The sequence below is a fragment of the Myotis daubentonii genome, chromosome 1 (genome assembly GCF_963259705.1).
Source record: "Myotis daubentonii chromosome 1, mMyoDau2.1, whole genome shotgun sequence".
NCBI classification, from domain to species: Eukaryota; Metazoa; Chordata; class Mammalia; order Chiroptera; family Vespertilionidae; genus Myotis; species Myotis daubentonii.
In genome coordinates, this window is record NC_081840.1 from 21,029,276 (window position 1) to 21,044,960 (window position 15,685).

A 15,685-nucleotide genomic window follows, 5' to 3' on the forward strand; every position below is an offset into this window, starting at 1 on the left:
AGGGTGCAGTGATTAAATTCCTACCTGGGCAGGTCATGAAGTGCCAGAAGTAATCCTGTTTTCTGACCACTCAAAGGCTAACCACCCTCTTTTCAACTATCCTGTAACCTGCTTTCTCCCACCTTCATGTAATCTTCCTTACATTCCCTCCTTAACTCTACATGTAAAAAAGAAACTGCATAACTGTTATTCTCTGGAGCATCTGAGAGCTTGCTTCCTGGCAACTGTCATCGGTTTGGCTCAAATAAATTCTTAGAAAAATTCTCTACAGGCCTGGAATTCTTACATTGACAAAAACAAAAAGATCACCACATAGCAATCACTCCTCCACATCCAATAGAATTCGACAACTAGTTCCAAAATCAAAGGTTTTGTGTTTGGTTTTCTTTCCACTGATGACCAGACTTCATGATTTGGGATATGTTGCAAAACTGTAAGCTACTTTTCACTGAGATCACCTGAGAGAGGAAGAGTTACAGAGAAATTCTCTGCACAATATGAGGCGGGATTATAGCTGTCTTCCTTGCTCCCCAGTGGGAGTCTTGGCCAACCTCAGGAGAGAGTGCCGAGGCAGGTGGGAGATGGGAGGGCAGACAGAACCCACTGTCTACAAGTTAGGCCTCGGGCATTCAGTGGGAGAAGTCTCTTTCCTGATGGGGAATCCTCATGTTCATGACTGAGTACCCTGAGTCCAAGGATAAAAATTTCTTTTGTAAATACTCTCAGCCCTGAGTCTTGTTATGGCCACATACAAATATCCTGTTTGGATAAGACAGACTTAACTAACCACTATTACCAAGTTATAAAGGCTCTTCCCCAGAGTTCAACTGTGTTCTCTTGCTGGGGAGCTGGGCCTGTCCTATGTGCACCAGGTGAGTTAGAAAAAGCAGGATTCATTCCTGTCCTCAAATATTGCCCCAGTTCAGTGACACTGAAGTGAGGCAGAATTCAGACTTCAAACGGCATCAAGGCTGTCTGAAATCTATGTAATTGGACATCGCTTAACCTGAAACTTAAGAGGCCACAATGGAGGCTGGAGGTAGTTATCGGGAACGGAGGTACCGAGTGTCCTTTCATGGAGAGGCTGCATTCAGGGTCCAGAGGTGAAACTGAGGAGGACTCCTCAGCCACGGGGTAGACCCACTGAATTCTGCAGTTTTCTTGTCACTTTTGGTGTTTTTATCGGGCCACTTTCTCCTGGGGCATCACTAAGACTGTGTGCTCTGACAACAAGAACAAACCTGTGATACGTAACTGAAGGCTAAACACACTTGTACCAACTTGAGAAGAGCTGAGACAAGGAACGGTCCAAGTAGCTGTACGGGAAAAGCGGGGCTCGCCCCACACTGGAGAGATACGCAGAGGTGATCAGAAAGCATTCCAGAAGCAACTAGATACAAGGTGCAAGATAGCATATAACACTCGGGCTGTAGCAAATGCTGTCCACTGATCATCATATTGGAGGGGTCCCTGGGAAAACTGTTGGCGGGGCGGGGGCGGGGGGGGGGGGTATCATGAGCTCCTCAGCATCCATTACTTTACAATGCAGCTGATGTAACTCAAACACAATGCAATAGAGTTTGAACTTAGGTGCAAGTGATCTATTTGAAATGTTGGTGGATGAGTGGCTTTTAGCAATATAACCTAAAGAGCCTGGGTGGACAGTTCAGCCTCTGAATGCTTGGTTGCTTTCCCTCAGAGCTATAATGACATCTAAATACCTATTTAGCCCTGTTTCAAAGAGCCCACGGCTCTCTCCCCAGGGTGATCTGAAACACAGGACATACGCCTAGGCCAAGTCATTACTCCTAGATCAAGCTGCTCCTTTTAGGACCAGCTGCCAGAACTGCTGTGCTACCCCCTCCCCATGTGGTAATAGGTCAGATGCTGGGGCACTTCAGAGAGGGACAGGGCCTGGATGCCCTCCCCAGGGCAAATGTCAGAGCCCTGGTCCACCTGCAGTGGTGAGAAGTTGTAACCCTTTAGTTACGGATCCTTCCATTTGGGCCAGGGAGCCTTCCCTCCCCTGCCCATCAGGTCTAGATAGGTCAAGAGAAGACATGACTATGTGATTTATTTCTTCTCAAATCTTGTGTGTCTGAGTTCTCTGTGTTCTGAGTTCTCTGTGTAATGGCCTGCGAATTTGAAAGAAAGGGAATTTACTCTTGCTTCACCCTTGAACCTAGAAACTTCATCTTTAGGCAGGCTGAGACCATTGTGGCACTTTTCTCATGGAGCACACACCAGTTCCAGAATCCACCTTAGCCAAGCACTTGGGAAGAAATAACCAGTCTGAGTTATTACTTGGGAAGAAATCTGTGTGCTATCCCTGTGTTGGGAAGGAACAAAAAGAAAAAAACTTGGATGGATGAGAGAGGGTAGAACTCAAATGATCTTAAAAGCCAGAAGAGAAGGCCTGATCCTAAAATTCAAAAGTGCTGGTATAGTCTTTAAATCGCTCTACTTGGGAAATTCAGAGGCACAGCCCTAAGGCATCTGCTGAGAAAACAATTTCGAATTTTGGCAGATTTACTGCCAGGTAACATTACTCAAACTTGTCTTTAGAAAAGAGACTTAAAATGTGTAACACCGGGAGGGACAGAAATAGGAATGGCGATGGTAGCCCTGAGGCAGTGCGTCCTTCGGGTTCTCTCCTGAAAGCTGGAGTCACGTCTCGAGTGTGGGAAATGAGCAGTCTGCCGGGTCTGCAGCCTGATGGACAGAAGGGGGCAGGACCCCGCATAGCTCCTGAGGAGAAGCAAAAATGTGCTCCCTCCAAAAATAAACAGGGGGCAGGAATAACTGTGAGTAAAGAGTGGGAAGCACATGACTGGTGGTTGCAGTCCTGAAATACCAGCTTTCTACAAAAAGGATCCTGTGACAGGCAGAGAGCGGGAAATTCAGGAAACGGCCTCTTTATATGGTCTCATCCGAATGGCCAGGATTCAACCAAGTGGAATTACCAAGTCAGAGGGAGCCTTCAGGGCCAGACTAGTTTCTGATCTTTATATGGTTCCCCCAGATTCTTAAGATGCCAAAATAGAAAAGATGCTGCAGTGCCAAAAAAGGAGCCTTTTGAGTTTAGAAACTTCTTACATACTCTCACAAATCCTAGATCTAGAAACCCCACGATATGAATCAGCCCCAAATCCAAACTACAACCTGTTTCAAAAAACTAGTGCAAACACATAAATTCCCAGCAGAAAAGACATTTGGTTAAGCAAGATCCACTGCAACTTCACACCTACCCACCTTCCAGCTTCTAGGAGCAAAACAGCTCTCATGTGCAAACCTGATTACTGGCTAAAAACCCTGATTACTGGCTAAAAACAAGTTTCCCTTCCTTTCTCCAGCAATCTGAAAGAAGATATGGGTTGTTACATGCTTGATGAGAGAGGAAACTAACACTTATTAACACATGCAGACACTGTAGGGCTGGTGTTTAGTCCTCACAAATATTGGCCGTGCACAGTTCCATCTCTGCCTCAACCCTGGGTGTGACAACTAATTCATTATAGACCTGAGTTTCCCCTCATGGATTGAAGGTCATGGAAAGTAATGGACCATCTAAGAAACCCTATGAGTAAACTAGCTCTTTCAAGCTGAAATGGACTTATCAAAATCAAAAATCTATTTTAAGTATAAGAAAGAAAGCTGATCATCAAGAGATGTTAAAGCCATTAGGTGAAAGATAGATTGATGAGGAACTGGACATTTTCTTGGTGCCAGAAATCACCCCATATGCTGAATGCCAGTTGCAAGGGAGAAAACGTTCCTTAACCTCGACATGACAGAAACATGATTGTTTACCCCCGGGATGTGTCCCAATCAGGGTGGGGATCAACCTGCAACCGAGGTATGTGTCCTTGACTGGGAATTATACCAGTCATCCTACCTCAGTGATCACACGTAGCAGCATTAGCAGTGGGACCTGATGTGCTGCCGCATGAAGCACACAGCACCACCCAGGAAAAATTCCTGTCACAAATGTTCAAAGGAAATCTAATCAAGCCTTCCTATCTGATTTCCAGCTTCCTGGAAATAAGTTCAATGAGATGAGGAAGAAGGAATCAGACAAATCCAGCAGGAGGGAAACTCTATAGACTCTACAGAACAACTGGCCCAATCTCTCTAGAAAGTCATCCTGGCCAGTTTTTCTCAGTGGTTAGAGCGTCGATCCATGGACCGAAGGTCACGTGTTCAATTCCTAGTCAAGGGCACATACCTCGGTTGCAAGTTGATCCCCAGCCCTGGTCAGGGCACATACCCCTGGCCGGTTTTTCTTAGTGGTTAGAGCATTGGCCCATGGAGAGAAGGGTCACGGGTATAATTCCCAGTCAAGCGCACATACCTTGGTTGCAGGTTGATCCCAGCCCTGATTGGGACATGTCCTGGAGTCAAACAATTGTGTTTCTCTCATGTCGATGTTTCTCTTTCTCTTTCTCTTTCTCTTTCTCTCTCTCTCTCTCTCTCTCTCTCTCTCTCTCTCCGCCCCCCCCCCCTCTCTCTCCCTCCCTTCCTCCCTCCCTTCCACTCTCTTTAAAAGCCAATGGAAAAAATATCCTAGGGTAAGGACTTAAAAACAAATAAATAGATAAAATATAAAATAAAAGCTGGCAAAAAATATTTTTTAAAAAGTCAATACCACCCTAGCTGGTTTGGTTCAGTGGACAGAGCATCGGCCTGTGGAATAAAGGGTCCCAGGTTAGATTCCAGCCAAGGGCACATGCCTGGGTTGCGGGCTTGACGCCCCCCAGTAGGGGGCAGGCAGGAGGCAGCCAATCAATGGTTTTCTCTCATCACTGATGTTTCTGTCTATCCCTCTCCCTTCCTCTCTGAAATCAATAAAAATAAAATAAAATAAAATGTCAATACTATTAAAAAGGTGGGGGTGGAGTAGGGGACTATTCTCAACTAAGACAAGAGAAACCTAATTGGGGTGGTTCTTAATTGGATTCTGGTTTGAAAAAAATAGCTATAAAAGACATTTGGAAACAACTGGGGAAAATAAATTCCAGACTAGATAACAGATGATAGTAAGGAATGGTTAATACTATTGAGGAAAAATAGATTTCTAGGAAAATGCTCCTATTTTTTAGAGATATTTGCTGAATCATTTAAGTGACATGTCATGATGTTTGCTTCAAAATAATTCAGCAAAAAATTATATATAAAAGACAAATGCATATTTTAAATACTTTATAAATGATCATTTAAGCAAATATGGCAAAATGCTGATACTGTTATCTACTGATGATATGTTCAGTAAGATAGGAGGACCAGAAAGTAGCTTGGTCTTATCCTTATCTCTTTAGTGAGGCAAGCAGAGAGAGGGGCTAAGGGTAAAGTCTGGATTAATGAGTGATACCCAAAATAAACTGTAACAGCTTGAGCACTGTACCAAACTGCTAAGCTGAATTCAGCATACATCTTTGTCCTTGGGAAGTAGTTGTGAATTTACTGAATGTCACAAGATATTATTCTCATATTAACAGTGCAGTAACTTTAAGAACAAGTGACTAAACTAGGAAGGGAGAAGTGAGTTTACCAGAAGGAAAAGGAGAAAACTATAGTTTTAAAGGTGGGGTGGGGGAGGGGAGGAGAGGTCAGGGTGGAGGGAAAGGAGGAACAGTCCTGGGTTCAAATTCTAGAACTGTCCCTTTCTAGCTGTGTAGCCTTGGGCTAGTCATGTCTTCACTAAGCCTTCTTTCCCCATCTGTAAAATGAGAACGTCACAAGTCCCTTACAGATCTACTGTGAGCACTGGAGACAATCTTTGGCACAGAGTCAATACTAATAAATGCAACAGTGGCTACTATATTATGTATCAGAAGTAATCTATAATAATAAAAGCGTAATATACTAATTAGACTGGACAGCCAAATAAACTTCCGGACTTCCTTCCAGACGAAGCTGTGGTAGTGGGGGCCGAGGCAGGGGCAGTTAGGGGTGATCAGGCAGGCAAGCAGTTAGGGGTGATCAGGCAGGCAGGCAGAGTGGTTAGGGCCAATCAGGCAGGCAGGCAAGCAGTTAGGGGCAATCAGGCAGGCAGGCAGGCAAGTAGTTAGAGGAGATCAGGCAGGCAGGTGAGTGGTTAGAGGCAAGCAGGCAGGCAGGCAGGCAGGCAGAGGGGTTAGAGACAATCAGGCAGGCAGGCAGGCAGGCAGAGGGGTTAGAGGCAATCAGGCAGGCAGGCAGGCAGGCAGAGGGCTTAGAGGCAATCAGGCAGGCAGGCAAGTGGTTAGGGGCGATCAGGCAGGCAGGGGAGCGGTTAGGGGTGATCAGGCAGGCAGGCAGGCAGGCAGGCAGGAAAGCGGTTAGGAGCCAGCGGTCTCAAATTGTGAGAGGGATCCCGGATTGTGAGAGGGTGGGTACAGGCCAGGCTGAGGGACCCTTTTCCTCCCACCCCATGAACAAATTTTGTGCACCGGGCCTCTAGTGACAGTAATAAAATGAAGGCTTTGAGGAAAAAACCTTTAATGCCTAGGGTTGAGACAATGGAAAGCTTCTGTTAGGAAAACACTGCAGGGCCTTTCATTTGGGATTGCCTTGCACGAGTTTCATTCCAGGGGTCCACCTCTCAGCTATCCCAGCTTCCCTAAGAGACAGACACAGTTCTGCTGCTCGCTGAGAAGTCGACGTGAAGCTCGGGACAACCACAGCATCTGGCAGTTACTTTGGTGGTGTCACATTCCCCAAATATTCCCACATAACCTTTAACAAAAAGACCCCTCAGCCATGTCTCAATACAGTCTTCAAACTGCCCACTTCAGATGACTGATGGCATAGGGCTACCTGCAGTGTGTTGAAGAGGCTGATTCAAAGAAAACAGATTTCTGCCCCAAAAAATCATTCTTAAAATTCATCCTGAATTTTCCTCCCTTGGATGGCATCCTCTTAATCACAACTATATCCTATTGGGTGACCCAGCTCTTCCCTTTTCTTGGGTCTATACCTCCCAGACACATAAAGAAATGCCCTGTTCCCCCATACAGTTTGCAGTTCAGCCAAAATAAACATTTCTTTCAGCTTTCACCATTAATCAAAACCTATATGTTTTGGTCATTCTCCTAAGTTCTTTGTTTGTTAAAATCCATCCGGCATGTGTGTAGCCAGAAATGTGCACAATGTCGAGTGTGTGAATTCCCAGCACTCCAAGAAGCAAGCCCTCCTGGCACCTGTGACTTTGTATAAGCACAGTCTAGACTTGCTACCTCAACCAAATCCAGACTGGAATCACTTGGAGTAAGTTGAGAGCGGAGGAGAAAGCTGTCACCTTGATGCTGTAAGAAACCTGATCTCGCCCTAACCAATTTGGCTCAGTGGATAGAGCGTCAGCCTGTGGACTGAAGGGTCCCAGGTTCCATTCCGGTCAAGGGCATGTACCTTGGTTGCGGGCACATCCCCAGTAGGGAGTGTGCAGGAGGCAGCTGATCAATGTTTCTCTCTCATCGATGTTTCTAACTCTCTATCCCTGTCCCTTCCTATCTGTAAAAAAAAAAAAAAAAAAAAAAAATCAATAATAAAAATATATTTTAAAAAAAGAATGCTTTTTAAAAAACCATCATTTCCTCTCATCATTATTGCATTAAAGAAGGGACCTTCTCAATCTCACCAGATTAGAAAGGACATAAACCAGGATAAAGAGTGATCCTTTGGGGAGCAATGCCGTCTCCCCTAGGGTTCTGGGGCTCACCAGACCCTCCCCTAGGAGACGGCTGAGGTCGGCCAGTCCCTGCTCCACTGTAACCATGTGCGCAAAGGTGGTGATCAAAAATGCCGATATGTTGGAGGAGATGCAACAGGACTTGGTAGAATGTGCTACTCAGGCGTTACTAGAGCTATAACAGAGAGAAGAACATTGTGGCCCATATTAAGAAGGGGTTTGACAAGAAGTACAACCCCATCTGACACTGACTACATCGTGGGGAGAAATTAGATAGTTACATGACACATGAAATCAAACATTTCACTACTTCTACCTGGGCCACTTCAAGTGGCCATTCTTCTGTTCCAATCTGCTTAAAAGCATGGACTGTGCCACATACCCAGTGATTCATCCAAAAATAAGGACTGCAGCATAAATTCCTAATACCAGAGGCTGAAATCTACAGCCTTGCCTAAAGGAACACCTTGAACTTGAACCTTTATTGTGTTGTTTTGCACAGGGCATTCTCTGTACTCATTTGTTGTGGTTATAATTAGAGGGGGGGGGGGAAGAATGATCCTTTATTTATTATTTATTTATTTTTAGAGAGAGAGGAAGGGAGAGGGAAGAGAGAGAAACATCAATGTGAGAGAGAACATTGATCGGCTGCCACCTGCACACCCCTTACTGGAGATTGAGCCTGCAATCTGGGCATATGCCCTGACTAAGAATAGAACCAGCAACCCTTCAGTGCATGGAATGATGCCCAACTAACTGAGCCATACTGGCCAGGGTGAGAATTATTCTTTAAATTGAATAAATTTTGTTAATAAAAAACTTACTACGTTGTTCTCGGTTTTCTCATTTTGGTAAAAACTTCCTCATAGACCCGTGTTAAAACATGCTATGCTCTCTTTTCCAGCTTATCAGCCCAAGCCCAAGGTTGATTTCTCAGACTCTCTTCCTACTCCTTCTCTAACAAGAAAGGCCAAAGGCCATTCTATTGCTCCTGGTGACAATGGCCTGACACGAAAGGCATGGCATGGGTACAGTCAATCTGTAAATTTTGCTACACAGCTGAGGCTATACAGGAAGACTTCCTGCCCATGCCAAGGACACTGCCAACCTCTCCAACTCTTAAGAGGCCTTTCTAGATGAGCTTTTCAGAGTGCTCAGCACAGCATCTGCATGGATCAGTACTTAATCCTGGTTCTACAGGCTGAAATGAAGAACAATGGAAATGGTAGACATGTGAGTGAATATACAAGACTATCTCTTTTTTCTTTTAATTTCTCTAAATGACAAATGATATTATGGGGTTTACAACATTAGTTTTTAAAGTGTATGACATCACTGGCACAAAGGATGAGAGGGGACATATGGGACTTATACTGCTGCAAGGATCTCGCATTTCATGTGAAGTGGTATAATATTAACGCTATGTAGCCAGTGATAAGAGTGCATATTCCAATCCCTACGGTGACCACTAAAAAAAACAGTACAGAAAGCTATACCTAAAAAGCCAATAAAGGGATTAAAATGGAATATAAAAGCAATCAGCTAAACATGGTGACATAATTCTCTATTATGGTGGGTAAAGGCATGTGACCAGAAATGTTTCAGTATATCACCAATGACATTTAACATTCATTAGTACCCTCTTTCTGTATTAAAAGAATATTTTACTCTCATTCTGCTCCTTTACAGTAATTATTGACATGCTACATAATGAGGAGAAATCTAGCCCAGCTAATGACTTCAATGAGGCTAAGCAGATCAGATATTCTCTATTCACACAGCACTCTTACCGTCTCCTTACCTCTCCTAAAACCTGGCTGGCTTTCCCCTGTGAACTTCATTTCTCTTAAGTTCTCTCAAATACAGCCTTCTTACTCTTTAAAACCAGAGTCCTGCCCAGAAGGTGAGGACCAGTGGTCGAGCGACGACCTATGAACCAGGAATTCGAGATTCAATTCCCAGTCATGGCTCGTGCCCGGTTGCGGGCTTGATCCCCCCATGTGGGGTGTGCGGGAGGCAGCTGATCGATGATTCTCTCTCTCATCACTGATGTTTCTACCTCTCTCTCCCTCTCTCTTCCTCTCTAATAGATAGATAGATATAGATAGATAGATAGATAGATAGATAGATCTATATCTATATCTATCTATCATATATATATTAAAAACCAGAGTCCCAAGATAATGTTCCTGCCTCACCTCTCAAAGTTCCTCTACACCAGCAGTCGCCACTGGTGGTCTGTGAGGTCCGAAAGGTTGGCAACCACTGCTCTACACCATTACTCTTCCCCATTATTACAGAACACTTTCTTTGAAACTTATACCGTTCAACTGCATCACCTCCCTTTCTGGTCACTGACAATTACCTGAGTACAGATTGATCAAAAACTGGGGCATTCCTGCTTCACAATCATCCTATCACTCGAAGTCAAAGGTCACATGAACAAGTCATCTAATGCTTTGCCTCAGAGTTTCCTAACCCTTTAAACACCTACTTTTCAGAGTTGCTTTAACCTGGAACTGCTTTATCTCTGAAATATCTAGTCCCCTCCTTCCCTCCTTTTCTCAGAACTACATTTTGGTTTCACTTCTCTATCAACCCAGCTCCAAGGTCCATCGTGTCATGCCTCACTTCCTTGTCCTTTTACCACATTTGTCCAAGAAACCCCCAAACCTGGATCGAGCCAACCATATGCCTCCACTCTGTCAACACCCAGCCTGCTGAGGGGTGTTGGGGAAAATGCACACAAATGCAAATTAAGGCTTAACAAGCTCCTGTTCTACCTTCTCTCATCTGGGTCCTAGCTGACCTCCCTCTGCTAGTCTCGCCTTCCTCTAATCTACACTCCATACCTGCCTGGGCCCCTGGAAGTTACAGAGTTCTAGATAGGAAGGGGAATCTAGGTCTCAATCAGGAGGCATTTCTATGTAAGCACCTGAATATTCAAGCCTCTAGTAACTTAGCTGTGATTTCTCTCCTCATTATAAATATTTTCTTTCATAATTTTGAATTATTTTTCTTGAAAAAAAGCCTCTAAGTTATGTAAGTTTCAGGACTCACAAAATCTGGACCCATCCTTGGCCAATTATTGCCAAAGTGCTCCTTCTAAAATGCAAATCTGACATCTCTTCTCTGCTTAAAGCCTCACACATTTGCACCTAAAGATCATGAAGGTGTCTGTGTACCACCCAAAAGATCAGAAGTTCTTCCTATATGCTCTTCTTAGACATCCCAGCATACCTGCTGACTCCCACATCTGTTTTCACTAGTTTTTCAACTTTCTCTCTGAAGCTCCAGACCAAATCTGTTTACGTACTTGACAGACCTCATTGAAAACCCTAAAGGTAACTCAAATTCAACATGCCCAAAATTGAAATAATTATCTCTTCTTACTCCCCCACTCCTGATCTTAAATTCTCAGCCTCAAAAACATCATTACCTATTCAGTCCTTTTAGCTACAATGGGGTCAACTCCAGACAGCAAAGCTAATACCACATTATCCATCTCCCCTTAAAAGTGGCTCTGACCTCTCCTCTTTACCCCTCTGCCAGGCTTCAGTTTATTGTTTCCCCAAATCAGGTTCAAATGCCACCAGTGCAAGCAAGATGACTGGTGGTACATGGATGAGCCTTTTGAAAACAGCCATGCATGTATTTTAGTCTGAATTAGGAAAAATATTACTATCATTAAATTGTAATTTCATTGATAAAATTTTTTTTAAATAAATGTATTTAAATATAAAATGGGAGTTGAGTTAAACAAAAATGTTAATAAATAATACAAGTGGTATATAGATGCCCAAAACTGTGAAACTGATCTGGGAATGCCTGGAGTTCATGCCCCATCATCTCTCAGAAGGACTGCCCCAACCACCTCACACTGGTCTCCTTGGGAACACTCTCCCCACTCCAGACCATCTTCCACATAGCTGTCAGATTTATCTTCTTAGACAACAAAGTCAACAATGTAATTTCTGCTTTAAAATATTTGTGGGCTCTCTACAACATACAAAATAACCCCAAATTCCTCCACTTAGAAGACAAGGCCTATGTCCCAATACATGAAGTTGTTTACCATGCCCTGAAAACACCAGGCCCCTGTACAATGCAGGCCCTGAAACAGGCTTTTCCTCTGTTCTTCCCTCTCATTAGCAAATTCCTACTCATTCATTTCAAACCACCTCAGCGGTCCCCTCCTTTAGGAAGCTTTCCTGAAGTCCCAGACAGGGTTATTGCTCCTTCTGTGTTCCCATTCTGACACTACTTAAGTACTATAATTTGTGTGCCTAGAGTTATATTATTCATTTTTATGTTGGAACGTGTATATTGAATATAGGGTAAATGAGTGAATGAATGAATAAATAAAATTCTACTTATAAATATATCAATAAAAATATATACAACAGGATGGGGGAAAAGAAGTATGGGGGATTGAGTTCTTTGTTATCACTGGTGAAGAATAAAAAAACAGGAAGAGACACAGAAAAAAAGAGAAAAGGGAGGAAAAAAAGAAACAGAAAAAGCTCAATAGGAGAGGAAAAGGTCGAGAGGCCTTTTACATTTGGTGATGAGTGCATGTACATCATAATGTATTCAATGAATTCTTTCATAATATTTACTGAGAACCTGCCTGTGATGTGGTGCTGTGCCAGGCACACACAGACCCCTCTCTGACTGCTTCCCTGAAAGTACAGGGACGCCAAGCACAATGCCTGGCACATTGAAAGCTCCCAATCAAGTTTCATAAGTGAATGAATGAATGGCTAAATGGATGTTACTTTCTACTCCAAGGTCACAGAGGTCACAGAGGTCACTGCCACCTTTCTCAATTTCTACCCATAAACCCCCAGAACAACAAAATGATGTAAGTAAACAATTAAGGATTGTTCTATGGGAAAGTATTGGCAAATAACTAGTCAGTGGCATAGGCAGAGATGCTACTAGAGGAGACAAATGAAGTGGGCCTCAAGCAGCACAAAAATTCTCACCTAAAGGACGCCTCATTCAAATGTTTCTTTGTCCTACGACTCAGAGAGTTCCATGAAGTAAGAATTTCTCTGTATCTTGAATAGAACTGCATTTGAAGATAAACTGATAATACTTTCTAATTCTCATGTGACACAGATAAGAATAATGATAATGATAATAATAATAATAATAGCATGTTACAGGCACTATCTTAAGAGCTTTATATATACTCTTATTTATCTTCCAACAACCCTATGAGATAGCTACTAGTACCATCTCCATTCAACAGATGAGGAAACAGGCTTAGAGTGGTTAAGTAACTTGCCCAGGGTTCATGCCTAGTAAATGACAGAACTGGGATTAAAGACAAAATGATCATCTATTCTACTTCTCGGGTTGTGTCAATAATAACAATAGCTGACGTAATGGTGCACTGCACTAGACCCCTTACATGCATTCTCATTTAACCCTCCTAAAGGTGAGAAAGAGAACCTCAAAGCTCTTCCCTGCACCGCCGTTCACCCGGGACTTGTAGGGAGCCAGCCAGAGCGATTCTCCGCTTCACGGGTAGTAAAATGAGGCATAAGCTGTGGAAGGGCGTTGTACTGGGAGAATGACAGAGCCGGAGCCAGCGCTGGAGGAGAATCTTGAAGCGCTCTTTCTAAATGCAGGCTCTACCCTAAGATGACATTCCCTTCCACACAGTGATGGGCCCCAGGGATGGGTCAGTGATGCGCTATGTCCATCCCAAGGGAGAGCTCAAAACTGAAGCATGCAAAGCACGACATAAATATGAAGTGTGGAAAACACATTCCTCACGAGCAGTTCCACATCGAATTCCCTGCATCCCTCTTCGAAGACGTTACCAGAAGCATCATTTAATCCAGCCCATTGGAGAGGGGCTATGAAAAAGGCTGAGAAATGTGACCCATCAGGAAAGTTATTTTTGTGAGAAAGAAGGAAAATGTCACCAAAAAGGGTCAGCAGATAACCCTATTGGGCTGAAAATAACTGCCGTGCTGGCAGGCCCGTCAGGGAATGGGCGGAGGGCAAGAGACGTAATGCCGAGCGCCAAAGGAGCTCCAGCTGAGGAAAGCTGCTGGGGGATGAGGAAATTGGCCTAATTTGGGAACATGAGCCCAGCAGCATTTTTGAGATTCCTTCGAGAGAATCTGGCTAACTTTCAGTCTGAGTCCTTGGAGGAACACCGAGGGATCAGGGGAGAGAAAGGGAACAGCTGTGACTCAAACACTTCTCTAGACAAGTGGATGAATAAGAGTGATCAAGTGAGAACTTACTCCCTCTCCAAAAGGATTGAGAGAGAGAGAGAGAGAGAGAAACCCGAAGTCTCTCCATTCTCTCCAAAAGTCTTTCTCTACTGGGAGGTCTGTGTCTGTACCTAGCAAGGAGGTAGGAGGTTAGGTGGTGGGTAAGTACCTAGCCGGAGTCAGAGAAACTAAACTAGAGTCAGGGATAAGCTGAAGGACTCTGGACAAGTCACCCAACATCTCGAAGTCTCATAGCTAAAAATCAGATAATAATAGTGTTTACTTCATGAGCTACCATGGAGCTTAAATAGGATACCGCAGGTAATTAACAGACAGGTAGCAACTGTTCCAATGTCTGCTAAAATTGCTTTATTATTGAAAGGACCATCTGCAAAATAAAAGATAAGTCACAGAGAGATCTAGACCCAAGAGAGCCGTGCTCACCTAAAAGACAGGCCAACCCTGGTGATGTTTTGCCCAAAATTACTTTTCTCCAACTTCCGAGTATGATAGTGTAACTTTATGGTAGAAAGTGTTGGGTCTTTTCTTGAAGGAGCTGTATAAGAGCAGCAGCATTTGAATTGATAGGAGGTGAAAGTTCAAGCAGAGAAATCAAACCCAGCTCAATTAGCACAGCTGGTCTCCCCAGAGAAAGTTCTGTGCTGTAGACAAGTGAAGATCATCCTGGAACCATCTTCCAGTACAATTCTCAATGACTGTAATGCCAACTGGAATTGCTAACTGAAATATGCATCTAGTGATCCAAGCCTGATTTGTGACAGGTGGCCAAAAAAAGCCAAACACCAGAAGAGTGCAGTCATAAACATTTTTAGGATTTGCCATTTCTTAAGAGGTTCCAGTGTGCTGGATATGATGCTAAGCACTGTATGTGCATTACCTAATTTCATCTTCAGGACAACCTGAAAGAAATATTCATAATTCTAATCAACTCTGAGTGAGTAAGAATAAAACTATTGGAAGAGTTCATCGTTCTGATCAATCAGTACAATGAAATAGTTAAGCTCCTTGAAATTTACCAAATGACCAAACAGAGACCTTCCCTCTTCTTTGAGAGAGGGAGGACTGAGCCACACATACCCTGTAAGCGAAAAGCCTCCAGGTGTTAGAAATAACTAGAAGAGAGTGACAGGCAATTCTATCAACATTTCCTGGAACTTCAGGGCTTACAATTTTTCACCGAACGCTACACAAATTTAAATTTAAAAAACTAGAGAGAGATGTGGGTTTATTTTTTGTTTTGTTTTGTTTTTACTACTAAAAAATAATTCTTCCCTTTCATACCCAAGGCTACATTAAAAAAAAAAAAAAAAAAAAAAAGCCCTAGCCGGTTTGGCTCAGTGGATAGAGCAGGGGTCCTCAAACTACGGCCCACAGGCCACATGCAAATACAAATATTGTATTTGTTCCCGTTTTGGTTTTTTTACTTCAAAATAAGATATGTGCTGTGTGCATAGGAATTCGTTCATAGTTTTTTTTTTTTAAACTATAGTCCAGCCCTCCAACGGTCTGAGGGACAGTGAACTGGCCCTCTGTTTAAAAAGTTTGAGGACTCCTGGGATAGAGTGTCAGCCTGCAGACTGAAGGGTCCCAGGTTTGATTCCAGTCAAGGGCACATGCCCGGGTTGTGGGCTCGATCCCCAGTAGAGGGCATGCAGGAGACAGCCGATCAATGATTCTCTCTCATCATTGATCTTTCCATCTCTCTCTCCCTCTCCCTTCCTCTCTGAAATCAATAAAAATATATTTAAAAAAAAAAAAAAAA

General features: G+C 43.4%; 1 protein-coding gene and 1 pseudogene across 1 annotated transcript in view; one reads left to right on the forward strand and one right to left on the reverse strand.

Moving 5' to 3' along the window:
- IFT43 (intraflagellar transport 43) overlaps window positions 1-15,685 on the reverse strand; it is a 73,266-nt gene that overhangs the window by 48,887 nt on the left and 8,694 nt on the right. The window lies entirely within an intron of this gene.
- On the forward strand, window positions 7,752-8,195 carry LOC132215728 (dynein light chain 1, cytoplasmic-like; annotated as a pseudogene).